At 30.2% G+C, this 14464-nt stretch overlaps 4 non-coding genes across 4 annotated transcripts; 1 reads left to right on the top strand and 3 right to left on the bottom strand.

Moving 5' to 3' along the window:
* Nucleotides 1-3526: 3526 nt before the first annotated feature.
* Trnay-gua (transfer RNA tyrosine (anticodon GUA)) lies at nucleotides 3527-3612 on the bottom strand. Its single transcript is given in 2 exon segments — nucleotides 3527-3562; nucleotides 3576-3612. It is a non-coding gene; the product is annotated as a tRNA-Tyr (tRNA).
* A 3568-nt stretch (nucleotides 3613-7180) lies between these two features.
* Trnay-gua (transfer RNA tyrosine (anticodon GUA)) lies at nucleotides 7181-7266 on the bottom strand. The gene is given in 2 exon segments: nucleotides 7181-7216; nucleotides 7230-7266. It is a non-coding gene; the product is annotated as a tRNA-Tyr (tRNA).
* Nucleotides 7267-13172: 5906 nt separating this feature from the next.
* On the top strand, nucleotides 13173-13258 carry Trnay-gua (transfer RNA tyrosine (anticodon GUA)). Its single transcript is given in 2 exon segments — nucleotides 13173-13209; nucleotides 13223-13258. It is a non-coding gene; the product is annotated as a tRNA-Tyr (tRNA).
* Nucleotides 13259-13837: 579 nt separating this feature from the next.
* Nucleotides 13838-13923, bottom strand: Trnay-gua (transfer RNA tyrosine (anticodon GUA)). Its single transcript is given in 2 exon segments — nucleotides 13838-13873; nucleotides 13887-13923. It is a non-coding gene; the product is annotated as a tRNA-Tyr (tRNA).
* Between the last annotated feature and the right edge of the window lie 541 nt (nucleotides 13924-14464).

Below are 14464 nucleotides of genomic sequence, written 5' to 3'. Positions count from 1 at the left end.
TTCATTGACATTAAATCATAACTTGATTACTTCTGAAATGTTTGCACACCTTTTTACCAAAAAGCGTCACAATCTATGCTGTACAATTTAACATAATAAGATATATACCCATTTTGCATTAAATCGGCGGCCATATTGGACGCCATCTTGGATTCTGAAGCGTTGTGAAAGCAAAATTTTGTAAGATTTAGATTTTTGTAAAGGAGAGACCATATATTTGCTCTGGTGTAAGTTTCAGGTTTGGACAAAAATTTTGATTAAATTGCCCTTGGCTCTTAGGCTATGACTTTCGGTAATTATATTTACAATTTTATAACAGCAAAAGGTTGATACATTTATATCTGATATAACAGCAAAAGCTTGATACATTTGTATCTGATATATAAGCATTGAATTGATACATTTATGTTACATAAGTTAGCTCTATCTAGCATGGGATAACTGTTGACAGAATGCCAATTACAGTGTACATGTAATTGGTAATGGTTTTGCAAGAATTTTTTAAGAGCATACAGAAAGAGTCGACAATTATGCTTAGGTAACATATTTAAATGTGATATACGATTGTTTGACGATAATCAATCTTAGCCAGAAAATTGCCTTTCTAATTTCTAATTAATTAAATGACCCTTTTATAAAAATGCAAACAATGCAAATTAACTATATCTTTTAAAATCATCATCAAATATTACAATTTAATACATCGAAGTTGACTGCGCGTAAAAATGACAGGTTTTAGATTAGAAGTGTACGGAAGAGTATACTGACCCACCTTATATATTTTTTATGCCTTCAAGAAAAAAAACCTTTGTATAATACATATCTTTAAAAAATTGACAAGTTATATGATATCTAAAATAGATCTTGCAGAGTTTTATCTGTTATTATACACCATAAATCACAAACATGCATTGCTTCTTCAATGATATTTGGAAATTTAAGAGAACAGAATGTTCATCTTAACATACAGTAGTTTTTATCATATGAATCTCATGAATAAAGATGTATGAATTTATAAATTAAATAAGATTCTCTTGGTATAATAAGTCGCATCTATTATTATAATATTAAATGGCCCTTTTCTCGTTTTGATATAAAAAACATGTATAATCATCGAAAAAGATGTAAGAAATATTTATAGTATAAGTTACTCAAAGTTTCAATACCATTTATATAATTATAATATATATCAGATAAATTATAATATTTTATATAATAATCGTGTACCGCAAGCGTGTTATCATAACGATCAACTTATTTTAGGAAACATATAAAACATCATCTAAGCTAAAAACTCAGGTAAAGAATATATATATTACATATGATTATATCATGTCTATATCTGTCAAACAAATAATGCCTCGAAAACATACTGTTTTCAAATAAATAAAAGCGTTTACTCGAAGAAAACGTCTGCTTCTTGAGGTAGAATTTCAATGAAAAGAAGAAAAAACTTATGTCTTATAAATGAAAGTAAGGTCTTAAGGAAGACTTAAGTTTATAATATGTATCTTTAACAGTATAGTAGCCAAAAAATAGAAAAGATCAATATGAACTATATATATAACTTTTAAAAAACCATTACGAACTATGTTGTTATCATGTATCGTCGTATTTTAAACAGGCATATAAAATATATAAGGGGGGTCAGTATACTCTTCCGTAGAAGTGGGATATTTTTTTCTTAATTTAACAAAAAGAAAAAGAAAAAAAACGACATTGACATAATTAATACAAAAACTACAACACAAACTGTAGAAATTGCATAACGAACACTATCACAAATCACGGCATAATCACATAGCATACAAGTGCATAAATTAAATAAAGACGTTAAACAGTTTATGCTGTATAAATGTAGGCTGTTTATGAACTCAGAATAATCTCTGATATAAGAATAACTCAGCACACGTTTATAATCTTTATTATTTACAGCGTTCTAGTTAACAGATTTATACATTTTGCTTTTTCTCATATTTATTTGATTTAATGTTATGTTTTCTTCAAAGTTTTAAATCACGGACTGAAATTTGACTTTATTAAGTTATTGACAAGTTGTTCTAATAAATAATTCATATCTGTATATTTAATTTCTATTACGACAATTTATAGTCGCCATGAAGGATGAAACATTGCATATTACTGTAATTTTGAGAAACAAAACAGTTTGTATTGATAAACGAAGGTTTCCTGGCAAACGTATAGTAACAAATATTTTTCTTCAATACTTCCCAAACAGCCGGTATCTACAAATTCTTTAAAAGACACACGTTGTGGGATAGAATGCCGGCAGGGACTTTGGATTCTTTCGTGTCCAGCTAATTTACCACAGTATCTGCTCCGGTAACCGCTCATGCCTGATCTAAAACACTGATGTAAAGAGGTCTTACATCACAGGTTAAGCAGATAATTCGCCATGTTAAAATGTCGAGATAAACTCAACAAAAAAGCATAACAAAGGAACAGGTTACAAGACAGATAGTTATCTGCAGGCGCCTTAGTGCTCTGTTGTTTTACATATCTGTCTTTCTGTTATAATATTAGATATGCTTTGTTGATTGGTTTTTGCTGATAAAGTTGAAACCGGACATGTACAAAACACAAAGAGTTGTTGCAGTATTCCTTTGATTGCCAATCGTTATTTGTCGTTTAGATTATATATTAAGCGGTCTGGTTTCCATTTAGCGTCTTTGTTAGAATTTGATAAAATAGCACTACATATATATTTGAAATTTACATTTTGTAACATGATGTTCACTCCTCTGTACAAGTTTCGAATAAAGTTTCTGTTTTATTTTGCTATAGCTGCGGAATCGTTTACAATAAAGGCGATTTTATCATGGTTATGTATATATTTATTTTAAAGGTTGAGCATACATTTACCTTTTGTAACACTTTTCTATATCAACTAATAGCTTTCAAACACATGTTATTATGTTTGTAAAACATTTTGAGAAAATGATTGATATTTTTTTCTTTCCAAATCAATGTAAAGAGACATGCAAAACGACATTTCATAGAATGAAAGAACACTTTAATGTAAAAATGAAGGTGGGAAATAGTGAAATTTTAACACATCCTTTGGTTATACAGTAAGACATAACGAGAGATATAATGCCATTGACGCTCAGTAAAAGCGTTCCCTGCTCGGAGGCTGTAGAGAGAGTTTTAGCTGTTATTTTATTTGTCAAATTTAATACATTTACAGACAATGTAATTGGTATAAAGTATCCTATTGATATACAATTAGATATACTACTGGTATGGTTATATTTTTGTATAAAATTGCCTTTTAACTAACTTAGCTTTTCTCGGATAACTTGAAGAAATGAAGGAAATGGTACTTACGAACTGGTATGTTGACTAATGTGATATAGATTCTTTTCCTTTTACTTTAAAACATACAGTACTTTCTTTTGAGATTTTAAATCAGTTTGAAAATGTAAAATAGCATATTTCATATATACTATACTATGTATATGAAGTATTCAAATAAAATTTAAGTATAAAACACAACATCAAAACGTCCCGCGAACCGGATTCGAACCAGTGACCTAAGGATAACAGAATAACCACTACAGTCCTCCGCTCTACCAACTGAGCTATCACGGGATTGCTAGTTAAAGGAAATTACTATTTGTAGCATAAACAATAAAATTATATCCCTGTTAATATCACGTTTACTAATCATCAAATTGACATTTACGGTACAATTACATTGTAACATTTATCATTTTTCAAAGTTAAATGTAAAGGCATAAATATACAAAACTTTATGACGAACAGTCTATACATGTAACAATCATTTCATTATAGCAATGTGTCTTATAAGCATAATTTGTTGCTTTGGACCTTATTAAACCTTAATTAACAAAATTTAAATATATCGAACTAAATTTCGAACTATCAAAGCTATGCAAGAATGATATAAATAACAGTTATAATTTGTTCAACATTTTGTCAGGAAACATGTTGAGGGAATTTATTATCAGGTGTGAGATTTGATCCCAAATGTTACGCGAAATTCTCTGACAGAAAACATCTTACATTCTCTGTTTATATAAAAATTGATTGTTGGCTGTCAAGGAATTTGGTAAAATAATGATACATTTAGGAAAGAAGTCCATTTTATGGCCTATTTTGGTATGTTCATTGCATTTGACTAAACTAATATAGGACAAAGTTTCGCTACATTTTTGTTTGCAGAATAACATGTGATGTCTGAGATTTCTTATTTTATTTTGTTTGTCAAATGTAATTTTATCAGAGACAATGTAAATATAATATATATACATGTAAAGTAGGTTGTTGAAATAGATAAATATAGAGTAGGCCTGAGATATGAATATCATTGCAGCACATGTTCAATTTGATCAACTGATATTATTCTATAATATACAATCGTTTCATCTGTTATATTCATCTGTACATTTGTATAAAAACATAAACGTGTGTACATTTAATTCTTATTTAGTGTGACATGGATTCCGGCATATTTAGTCCTAAAGATTGCACAAAGCTCAAGCCGGTGCTAGGGGGCGTGAGAGATGCTGAACAGACTCATGAGCAGACTCGATTAAAACGATGCTGCAACATTTCCAATGCGTGGATGGAATCTCTATTTTTTCAGGATTTAATAGGCCCATCCGGTCTGGATGTTGAATAATTCATACTTATCTTAATAAATGTATCATTTGTTTATTATTTTCCAAAAATCAAACCACCTAACTTTATTAAGAATTTTAGAAATATTTAAATATTCATAATCAATGTAACCTGTTTTTTTCTCTCCCTTCTTTTTTGCAATGTATGACTGCATTTATTGTAATATCACACACTTTTTTTACCTCTTTTCTAAATACATATGGTATATTTTTGTATATTTTGAATTGTTATTGGTAATTTTTGTGATTTTTTTAGTCTGAACAAATTATAACTGTCATTCATTTTGCCGACTTTGTCTTAATTACCCAATACATATTAAAGACAAGTGTTCACATTCTCTCCTGTATTTATAATTATATCAGATACTCATATAATAACTACATATAGGGAGTGTCATGAAAATATGCTAATAATAAAATAAAAATAAAAGAAATATGGACTGAATTAATGATTTATATGTTATTATTATCACGGATTTATATTACATTATGTAATATATATCCGTGTTATTATATATCATTAAAATACTTGATAGTTTTACGCATGATTGAAACTCGAGGTTATAAAGAAATTTAATTCACCTTTGAGAAACCCAAATCCAAAGTTTTTATGAATGTTAAAATTGATATTGTTTTTTATTTGATTGAAAGTTAATGTATTTTAAAAAATACGGAAACATAAAAATCAAATCGATATATTCAATGTGCCGAAAAGCATAAAAATACTGTTCATTGGCTTTAGTGAATTAACTGGTTAAATGATATAAAGAAACTTTAAAGCTAAAGAATAAAAAATGGATCTTATATAAACAGGGGCAAATGATGAAAACAGAAATCAATAATATGCGATTTTTCCCTTAAACCAGTTTATATTTAAACTAAAAGCATGTTAATCTCATTATAGAAACAAAAGTAAAATGACTAATCTCGTTATATTTAAATGTTAATTTGATCATTAAGTTAACGTGATATTTCACTTAAATATTATTTATACTATCTACTGCAAATAGTAATATCGTATATAGGTGTCAATCCCGTGATAGCTCAGTTGGTAGAGCGGAGGACTGTAGGTCACTGGTTCGAATCCGGTTCGCGGGACTTTCTTTTTGTAACACTGTTTTTAAACATATTTCATTTTGAAGAGCATTTCCCGCAAATATAAATGACTTTATAGATGTACTTATTAAAAGAAACAAGTAATGACACGAGAGTTGAAAATTTTTCTAAAATATAGTTTAACTTATTTTCTATTTTTTTCAACATTTTAATTTTTTAACACGTAAGTATTAACACGAAAACCATTTATTTGATTGTAACGCAAATGTTACAAACGTGATATTTTTCTCTGATGTAATTTTATTATATATGACGAAATAGTTTAATAATATGATTGTAATAAGAAAACGAGTATCATTTCCTCCCTGTGTGCCCAAAATATAATGATTTACGAAAAACCTATTTCAGCCTTCATTTTTGTCATCGGCGGTCAAAACAAAAGTTTTTTACACTTATAAGATTTAGACTCTGTTAAAAAACTATATATGTTAGTAAATTTATTTATAAAGCTTCTTATCTGCAATACATCCGAGACTACAGAAGTGATTTAATATTAATGTTCACCTAATTACAGAAAATGTTGAAATGTAATACATATGTTTACAGAATACTCAAAGTTTTTTGTTAACCATGTCCCTGTCCTTTATATGTTTGTATAATATGCAACTTGATATTGCTATGAATGTTATAACATTTAATGCGTAATAACTATAATGTTATGTAATGTAATGGTACATTACGAATGAAGAAATATTCATTTGTTGAACGTCAATCCCGTGATAGCTCATTTGGTAGAGCGGAGGACTGTAGTGGTAATTCTGTCATCCTTAGGTCACTGGTTCGAATCCGTCCGCGGAACAATATTTTTATTAAGTGAGATAAAAGTATTCATTTAAAGTAATATAAAAATGTTTAGGCAACGCATTTTACCGAAGAAATACTGTAATGCGTATGATTAATAACTTTCTTGGTTAAAATAAACAAACGACAAAAATGCTATAAAAAGTAACAAAATAGCATATGAATATATAGAATCTTCTCATACACAATTTAACTTTATTTGATGGTTCCACAACAGGAGTGTCAAGGGCTCTTAATTTAAACAGATCACCAAAATGTGAAAGAGCCACTGTTAAGAAGGAATGTAAAGGTATGCATTTAAAAAGAAAATGAAACAAAATATAGTAATATCATACTGGCCCTTGGTATCAGAACTAGGCAATTTCTTTCTGACATTATTTGTATAGTTTGCCAAGCCATTACGTTGTTGTGTCATAATAATAATAAGTTTAGTACTTTGTTTCCACCGATGTTTATCTTTGATTAAGGCGGTGCGATGGTATGGGATATATTGCATTTACTAATAAAGCAAACTGAATCTGAGTGTATAATTTTATGTATATGTTATGAACAAAATTGTCTACATGGGGAAGAGAAATATACCATTTACAGAAATAAAGTCCCGCGAACCGGATTCGAACCAGTGACCTAAGGATAACAGATTAACCACTACAGTCCTCCGCTGTACCAACTGAGCTATCACGGGGTTGACAGCTAAATGGAATTACTATTTGTAGTAGATAGTATAAATAATACCTAAGTGAAATATCACGTTAACTAATTATCATCAAATTAACATTTAAATACAACGAGATTAGTCATTTTCCTTTTGTTTCTATAATGAGATTATGATATCTTAAATATAAAATGTTGTAAGAAAAAGAATATATGAGGAAAAAAACTTCAGATTTACATGTATATTATTTATTTCTGTTTTTGCCCCCTCGGACAGTTGCCACCGTTTTGCAGTGGCGGGCATTTGCGCCCTTATATCTTTTGAGAATCGACATAAATGTAAGGTACATAATCAAAGTAATAGAGCCTTATAAAATCTGTCGGATTCTTTGATGTTGACATGTTTACCATATTTTCAATTTAGTTATAAAATGTACATGTATACGAGTAACTGATACAATTATACATACGAGAAAGTATATGGTCTTAATATGGATTGGGTAAGACAAAGTCGACAAAATAATTAACAGTCATAATTCAGCCAGACTTAAACATTCACAAAAATTACCAATAGCAATTAACAATATGCAAAAATATGCCTATGTATTTAGGCAGGATGTAAACCAGTGTGATAATACAGTAAATAAGTCATACATTGCAAAACAACGAAAATAAAAACACGTCACATTGATTGTGAATATTTATAAATTTCTACATCTCTTAATAAAGATTTATTAAGTTTGATTTTTTGAAAATGATAAACAAAAGATCAATTAAAAAAAATATATAAATTATACATATATGTTATATTTATTAACAGCCGGACCGATAAGTCTATAAAAATCTGAAAAATGGGAGATTCCATCCACGCAATGGAAATGTTGCAGACTCGGTTAAATTTAGTCTATTCATGAGAGATAAAATGTTTAAGTACAACATCTCTCATGCTCACCGGCTTAAACGATGTTCAATGTTCGAAACTTAATGTCCCTGAATCCAAAAGTCACATTAAATAAGTATTAATTGTACACATGTTTATTATTTTTGTGCAAATGTACAAATGAATAAAACAGATGAAACAGATTAAATTTTATAAACTAATATCAGTTGATCCTACAATGATATTCATATCATAGGTCTACCTCATATTTATCTGTTTCAACAACCTACCTTAAATGTTTACAATGTCTCTGATTATATTTCATTTGACATCACATGCTATTCTGCGTAACTTTGTCCTATATTAGTTTAGTCACATAAAAGATCTGGTGCAATTATAGTATGAACATACCAAAATAGGACATAAAGTGGACTTCTTTCCTTAATGTATCATTATTTTACCAAATGCTGTGACAGTCAACATCTCCTTATAATCATATTTTATATCAACAGAGAATGTAAGACGTTTTCTGTCAGAGAATTTCGCTTCATGTTTGTGATCATATCTCAGACCTGATAATAAATTCCCTCAAAATGGTTTCATCAAGACTAGCCGAACAAATCATAACTGTCGTTTATATCATTCTTGAAAAGCTTTGATAGTTCGAAATTTAGTTCGATATATTTTAATTTTGATCATTAAGGTAAAATTAGGTAGATAAAACTTTCTCCAAAGTAAGAAATTATGCTTATAAGATACATTGCTATAATGAAATTATTATAACATTTATTAACTGTTCGTCATAAAGTTTTGAATATTTATGCCTCATGGGCTTTTAAGCCTAATGGTTTTGAATGAAACAAAAGTTATTCCGAAACTTTTTTGAAACTTTTAAATTCACCTTTGAACATGTTATGAAATCATTTAAAGTCTCCAACATCAATAGATTTTTCCTATTAATATACTTTGCTTTTATAACTGCAATATACATTGAAAAAAATGAAATAATAATACACAGGCTATATGGGTGTTATTTGTACAATAATCTATAAAGTGTTAAGCTTCATAGTTTATGTGCAATTATTTCAAAGTTGAAACTAGAAAAGAAGTTTCGGGTCCAGTCGCGTAGGATAAACTTAATGTTTCAGTTGAATAGAAACCTCGTAAGTGAGAAAAACAAATTGTCGAATTAATTAGTGCAACATGTCTACCGCCCCCTAGCACCGTCATTAAATTTGGCAGTATCATATCACAAATAGTTGTAAATCATAAATAATTTGCAATACATAAACATCTTACCAAACTAGTATATTATATTTATATTTATTTATTTATTCCAGTCTCATCTATATACAATATAATATAAAATACATGTATATAGCCATTCTATAAGAATTATAAGAGACTAAACATCTAAAACACTATATCATACATGGTAAAACCAATATTAAGATTAAACATTACCAGTGTTAGACAGCTTAAAATATTAAAATCATGTTTGTACAAATGATAGCCAAATGGTAACATAGTACTTTTGAGTGACACTAAATAACATGCTAGCTAACATTAAAACGTCAAACACTGGAAATATTTCATCTGTACAATTTTAAATTGTATGTCATGTAATAAAATTGTTGCAATTACTAAATATTATTACTATCATACATGGTAAAACCAATATTAAGATTAAACATTACCAGTGTTAGACAGCCTAAAATATTAAAATCATGTTTGTATAAATGATAGCCAAATGGTAACATAGTACTTTTGAGTGACTCCAAATAACATGCTAGCCAACATTAAAACGTCAAACACTGGAAATATTTCATCTGTACATTTTAAATTGTATGTCATATAATAAAATTGTTGCAATTACTAAATATTATTACAGTTTAAAAATTTTTACTATATAAAATATTATTTCTAATTTTTAATATATCACAGCAGGATTTTGCGAGGATTCTAACCATGTCTGGGTGAGAGAACATGAATACAAATTTATCATTATCAGACATATCATAAAAACTATTGTCTACAGATTGAGCTTTTTCATAAATGACATCACGTATTTGATTATATAGCGGGCACTGTAATAAAACATGCATTTCTGTCTCAATAAACTCTTCACAAAATGGACATACTCTTTCAGCTACTGGCATGTTAGTATAACGCCCAGTTTCAATTCTTAGCGGCGCAACACCACACCTGAATTTGGATAGCGCAGACCTATGACAATATGGTAATTGCAGTTTACAATATAGCTCAGTATCATAGCTACTCTTAAACAATCTGTATGTCCTTAGCTTATTGTGGTTAGTGCCATTTACGCCTGTATATCTATTCAAATCAGTTTGCCATTGAACAATATGACTATTCATCAATGCAGTACATACATCATTCAACATCTTATTTTTATCAAAAGGAAGCATAGTATACATATCTAAATCTATTGAACACAATTTATCTCTTACAATGAATGGCCAATTTTTATGCTCCCCGAAAAATTTCGGGGGAGCATATAGTCGGCGCCTTGTCCGTCTGTCCGTCTGTCCGTCCGTCTGTCCGTCCGTTGTCTTGTCCGGAGCATAACTTGAAAACCCTTGGAGATAATTTGTTGAAACTTCATACAGTGGTAGAGGGCATCGAGGGGGAGTGCAGTGTCAAAGAACCATAACTCTATTTTGCCCGGTTTTTGAATTATCTCCCCTTATAGAAAAATCTTGTCCGGGGCATAACTCTAAAACTATAAGAGATATCAACATGAAACTTTGTAGGTGAATAGATCTCAATGGGTAGATGTGCAGTGCATAAGAACAATAACTCTTTTCATCCTAATTTTGGAGTTATTGCCCTTTGTTAATTTTAATACTTTGAACTTTGTCCGGAACATAACTTGAAAACCCTTGGAGATAATTTGTTGAAACTTCATACAGTGGTAGAGGGCATTGAGGGGGGGTGCAGTGTCAAAGAACCATAACTCTATTTTGCCTGGTTTTTGAATTATCTCCCCTTATAGAAAAATCTTGTCCGGGGCATAACTCTAAAACTATAAGAGATATCAACATGAAACTTTGTAGGTGAATAGATCTCAATGCGTAGATGTGCAGTGCATAAGAACAATAACTCTTTTTGTCCTAATTTTGGAGTTATTGCCCTTTGTTTATTTTAATACTTTGAACTTGAACTTTGTCCGGAACATAACTTGAAAACCCTTGGAGATAATTTGTTGAAACTTCATACAGTGGTAGAGGGCATCAAGGGGGAGTGCAGTGTCAAAGAACCATAACTCTATTTTGCCTGGTTTTTGAATTATCTCCCCTTATAGAAAAATCTTGTCCGGGGCATAACTCTAAAACTATAAGAGATATCATCATGAAACATTGTAGGTAGATAGATCTCATTGAGTAGAGGTGCAGTGCAAAAGAACCATAACTCTGTTAAGCCTTATTTTTGAATAATCTCCCCTTTTAGAAAAATCTTATCCAGGACATAGCTGTAAAACTATAAGAGATATCAACATGAAACTTTGTAGGTAGATAAATCTCAATGGGTAGATGTGCAGTGCACAAGAATCATAACTCTACCTTGCCTAATTCTGGAGTTATTGCCCTTTGTTTATTTTTACTTTTTGAACTGTCCAGGACATAACTCGGAAATCATAAGAGATATCATCAAGAAACTTTGTAGGTTGATAGATCACATTGATTAGAAGTGCAGTGCAAAGAACTGTAACTCTGCCTTGCCTAATTTTAGAATTGTTGCACTTTGAACTTTTTCCACGGACATAACTCTGAAACTACAAGAGGTGTACTTTCCTGTGTCCAAAACCTATTCGGGGAGCATCACCCGGCTCAAACCGGGCTCTTGTTACATCTATTATTACCTTTATTAACTGACCAATTAAAAATTTTCTTATTAATCCTACAATCATTATATAATAAACATCTATGCCAATGGTTACATACAGATTTCCACTGGTCAATAATAATTGGTTTCCAACCCATGTCACCTTGGACTGCAACAATAGGTGTGTATTTACCAGTACCAAGAAAGAACCTCATTGCTCTGTGATGAACGGCATTGACACAAGAAAAAGATTTAGTACCCCATACTGCTGAAGCATACGTGATGACTGGTACCACACAAGAATAGTACAACTTTGTATAAACATCATAAGGTAGTCCACCAAACGATTTGTACTTAGCAATGAGGAGCCCGAGGGCACGTCCAGCACATTGAGCAACTATTTTAGCAGTTATGTTATAATCTAGGTGCTCGGTTAAAGCTAAACCAAGGTACATATATCTAGAAGCATATTCAATTTTACAGTTTCCACAGTTAAAAACAAAACATGACTTAGGAATTGAATTTGGTCTAAAGTGTACAACTTTACTTTTACTAACATTGATACCCATTCCGTTTCCTTCACACCATTTGTTTAACATTGATAATAAATCTTGTAAATCATTTTCATTTTTAGCAATCAATACAATGTCATCGGCATATAACAATATACAAATATTTTCGCCATCAATAGCTATGCCTTTGTTCATATTTTTCAACATAATAGCTAAGTCATTGATAAAAATATTGAAAAGTATAGTAGACAGAGAGCAACCTTGCCTTACACCAGTGTTTACATTAAACCAATCGGTACACATGCCATTTACTCTAACACATGCTGACATATCCTTATAAAGAGACCTAACTGCTGAGAGCATCTTGGTTGACATTCCGCATTCATTAAGTTTACGCCATAAAATTGACCTGTTGACTGAATCGAATGCTTTTCTAAAGTATTTATTTGTATATCTTAATCACCAGGTTCTTATTTAACACAAGTTAAATGCAAAAGTATTGAAATAATTTTTCTTATACATAATTTAACTTGGTTTTCGATACTTCAAACGTTTATATTAACAATATGATAATATTAACAAAAAGGAAAATGAAAAAAATCTAAATGTACCATAAATGTCAATTTGATTATTAGTAAACGTGATATTTACCACCGATATAGATTATACCAGAAATAGTAATTTCGTATTGCTAACAAACCCGTGATAGCTCAGTTGGTAGAGCGGAGGACTGTAGTGGTAATTCTGTCATCCTTAGGTCACTGGTTCGAATCCGGTTCGCGGGACTTTCCTTTTGTAACTGTGTTCAAAAAAAGATATTTTAGCAACCAAGTGATCAGATATGACTTGGTTATAAGATAAATCCTTCAACATCGTAAACATTTTCAGAATATATTTATTCTATCTAAAAATATGTTGGAAACCTTTAACAGCTGAATTGTCATCAGTATATCGTTTTGTTTTACAAGTTTTAAGATTTATTTTGTGACTTTTGTCGGTCTCTTTTTACAAGTAATTTAGAAACTATTCATTGTAAACAACTTAGTGTTTCTTCGCAGTTTGGCAGATTCTTTTCCATACGTCAGAGTCGTTCTAATAATAAATCATTTGCATATTTTGTTTATGCATTTCGTTATTGTGTCATTATAATAACTTTTGTACTTTGTTTCCGTCGATGTTTATCTACCTAGTTCTGATTCTTGATAAAGGCGGTGCTGGGGTATAGATTATATCGTATTTATTAATAATGCAACATGACATATATCAGTCAGTCTAAGTGTATAATTTTGTATATTTGTAATGATAGTTTTATTTCAGAACAAATCTGTATACAATTGGAAAAAAACTCCATTACAAAAAGAGAGTCCCGCGAACCGGATTCGAACCAAGGACCTAAGGATGATAGAATAACCACTACAGTCCTCCGCTCTACCAACTGAGTTATCACGGGTTTGTCAATATGATATGTTATTTTTTGTTACATATTAATACTATATCGAAAGAAAATGAAACGTTATCTAATTAACCAAACTGACATTTACATGATAAATATATGAATCGGTTTTGTACGTGTTACTGTTATAAATTTGTCATATCTTTGAGAAAGGGAAAGACAAATCATAGTTATTATAAATTACAAATACATTTGATGCTCGAGTCATTTGCCTTTCTAAATATATCAATTTAAGCAGTATTTTATCAATTCATTTTAAAAATGTCAACTTAGACTTTCTTTAACAGGCTTGCACCAAACTAATTTTTCTTCCGGTTTCTTAATTTCCCCAAACCATTAATACTATTGTGATTGATATAACCGAATATAACCATAGACTCTTCGACATTGAAGCAGACACAAGAAACCTATGCGAGACCGATGGGGGACATCTCAACTTTATGAATTCCCAATTTCAACTTCATGAATTCACGGTTTCAACTTCATGAATTCACGGTTTCAACTTCATGAATTCACGATTTCAACTTTATAAATTCAC

This window comes from Ruditapes philippinarum, unplaced genomic scaffold (genome assembly GCF_026571515.1).
Source record: "Ruditapes philippinarum isolate M1 unplaced genomic scaffold, ASM2657151v2 ctg5358_1_1_1_1, whole genome shotgun sequence".
Lineage (NCBI taxonomy): Eukaryota > Metazoa > Mollusca > Bivalvia > Venerida > Veneridae > Ruditapes > Ruditapes philippinarum.
This window is presented reverse-complemented; position numbering and strand designations above follow the sequence as displayed.